The 2,913-nt window shown below is 35.4% G+C and overlaps 1 protein-coding gene across 1 annotated transcript in view; it reads left to right on the forward strand.

Annotated features, from left to right (window-relative positions):
- The window catches only part of tcaim (T-cell activation inhibitor, mitochondrial), a 38,006-nt gene that overhangs the window by 28,145 nt on the left and 6,948 nt on the right, over positions 1-2,913 (forward strand). The gene's annotated exons all lie outside the window — the stretch shown is intronic.

Raw genomic sequence — 2,913 nt, forward strand, 5'->3', positions numbered from 1 at the left:
CTGGGGCCTGCATCTCCACTGTGGGCCACAGTGGGCCCCAGCTTTGAGCGCAGGAGCAGAAGCAGGCTGGATCAGAAGAGGGAGAACGAGAGAATCCTGTGTGCTCTGTGGTTTTGTTCTGCCCTCACAGGGAAGGGGTAGGTTTTCACACCTCTGGTGGCTCACATGTGACTGCTTGTGGCTGCTTTGGCTGAAAAAGGGGGGCTGGAGAAGTCCCCCAGCTGTTATTCACCAAAGCTGCGTTTTCTTCTCTGGTCATCCTATCAGGATGAAATATGGACACTGCTTCCCAATGTCCAAAAAGTATGATCATGGCATATTGGCATAACAGCTCTGAGCAGCAGATGACGTCCGACCAGCTCCACCAATCAGCAACCAGAGTCCACTTTGACTTTCCTGATTAGTCAAACTGATGCTAAAGTATAACTTCACATGATGCTCCACATTTCTTCCTTTAGGGAGGACAGTGCATCTTGTAAGAGTTGTCATAAAATACAAGTTTATTCTCATAATATTACTACTTTTTTCTCGTGATTTTATGACTATTCTTGTAGTTTTAGGACTTGATTCTCGTTGTGTTATGACTTTTCTCATAATTTTATGACTTTATACTGATAATTTTATGACTATTCCCGTTGCGACTTTATTCTTGTCATTTTATGACTTTATTCTTGCAATGTTACAACTCTTTTTTCGAAATAGAAATAAAAAATCTCTAGCCTGGCTATAATACTCTGTTGTAGAAACTAGAGAGCATCAGTGAACACAAAACGCTGTAAATGAAACATTCACTGGATGTTCACGTCTGAGGCTCAATATAAACAACCCAATGCTGCAGCAGCTGTGAGAGCATTGATGGCTTTATCAACACAAAGAGGAGGATATTGTTTTGCACTGCCCATGCCACTGGAAGACAGCCTATGCATTTATTTATAGACAATATAACAAATGAAAATTATTTGCTGTTTTTTTGGATGGTTTTATTTATGGTCACTATCAGATAAAATAATTTTGCACTTTTTAGAATGAAATTTATTAACATTTGAAATTATTTTATTTAATTAAACTACATTACCTTTTACCGTAACTTTATTGCAAAATAACTTAATGATTCAGAGTAGTGATGGTTAATGAGGCATCTTGAAGCCAAACTGTATTGATGCTGCATTGATACTGCCTCACACAATACTGACACCTGCTGGACATTTAAAGACACTACAGGCAGCTGATTGGAAAGACTACCCGGTACACTGAATTGATTTGATGACCTGGTACAATGATAGAATTTACGTTATTGTAGGTTATATTATATTATTTCATATTCATGTTTAAATTAAAAATATTTTTGATATTTTCAGATGCATTCAATAAATAATGTGAACATATATCATAATGTGAACATTTAGTGGAAAATTTGAATGAGGATTCTTGTGGACTAGGATTTTAAGTCATATTTTTAAAACAATACAAATCAGTTATACAGTAAAAAGAGTAAATAAACTAAGAGTCAATTTGAAATTAACTTGAATTCAGATAAGCTGGGTGATAACTTAGAGGAAAAGGATGATGCAGTGAGAAAATTAAAATAAACGCAACGGCTGGAATGTTCCTATTGCTTTTAGGCTGCTCCAAAATTTTGATAATTTTATTGATAAACCGCAAAAGATGAGACATTTTTTTGGAGATGCAGTTTAGTGAGTCAGTCACTTAGAAACAACTCCTGTATGGGTCACATGACTGTCTTGAAACGACACTCACACCGATACAGTGTTTTGCTACGTGGGCTCGACACATGCACTGCTGGACCACTCCCACAGACTGCCACTCTGGGTCTTAACTGCTCCCTGGGTGCTGCACAATGGCAGCCCACTGCTCATCAAGGGGATGGGTTAAATGCAGAGAGTTCATTTAGCTGCATTGTACTTCTCACAATGTATTGACAAAGTTTAATTCTATTTTATGTCCCCTAAAAATATGAGGACATTTTTTTTGTTCTGGCTTGTAAAAACATGCTTGACCGGTGCTTGACCGGTGAGTCAAAAGGATAATTTTGAGCCCTGAACACAGATATAAAATCAAATTTGAACACATGAACTAAAAATGTTTAACATGATAAAGTTTAAAGGCAGTTGGAGTCCCTGAGTAACATCTTTAGCCCCAGAATGCTTCCTGGGCTGCTTGCTGCTCCCTAAGAATGATGGGTTATAAATGAGAAGACAGAATGTACATTTGCAAAGACAATAAAACAGATAAAGCTTACAATTATTATCAAATATTTCAATAAAAAATAGAATAGTCATGAAATAAAACCCTTTTTATGAATGAGATAAATGTAGATTAAATACATAAAATTTTATCTTCACAATAAGTTTTAATTAGCAATAAATTCAAATCGAATATACCTTACAATTTTCAGAGCTGGGACAGAAAACTCTTCATCAATAAGTTTATTTTTTTAATAGCAGCCAAAGCTGAAGCCAAGATCAAAGATAACAAAACAAAGAAAAGCAGAAAATCATTCAGATAGATTAATAAAGCTAAACATGTAACAACAACATATGAAGATTAAAACCAATGAAATAAGACAGAGAAATAATAACAATAAAACAGGATGAAAGAGAAAATAAAGTAAAATCAAGTCTCATTTGTGTCTCAAGCCATTTAAGCATTGATTGCATTAGTATCTATATTAAAGAAAAAGTCCAGTCAGCAAGGAATAATCAATGGATCATTATTTATACCTAAAACTAAAACGTTCCTGTTGATTTAACGATTATTAATCAGTAAAAAAATAAAAAAGTATTTTTTGTCACAATAACTATGTCTGGCTGCGGTAAGCCTAGCGCCATTCTCCCCGCTTTACAAGCAAAATCAATGGGAACTACTAGACACATCTGCAATCAACAACAATTA

Source organism: Cyprinodon variegatus, unplaced genomic scaffold (assembly GCF_000732505.1).
Source record: "Cyprinodon variegatus isolate N-32 unplaced genomic scaffold, C_variegatus-1.0 Scaffold988, whole genome shotgun sequence".
NCBI lineage: Eukaryota > Metazoa > Chordata > Actinopteri > Cyprinodontiformes > Cyprinodontidae > Cyprinodon > Cyprinodon variegatus.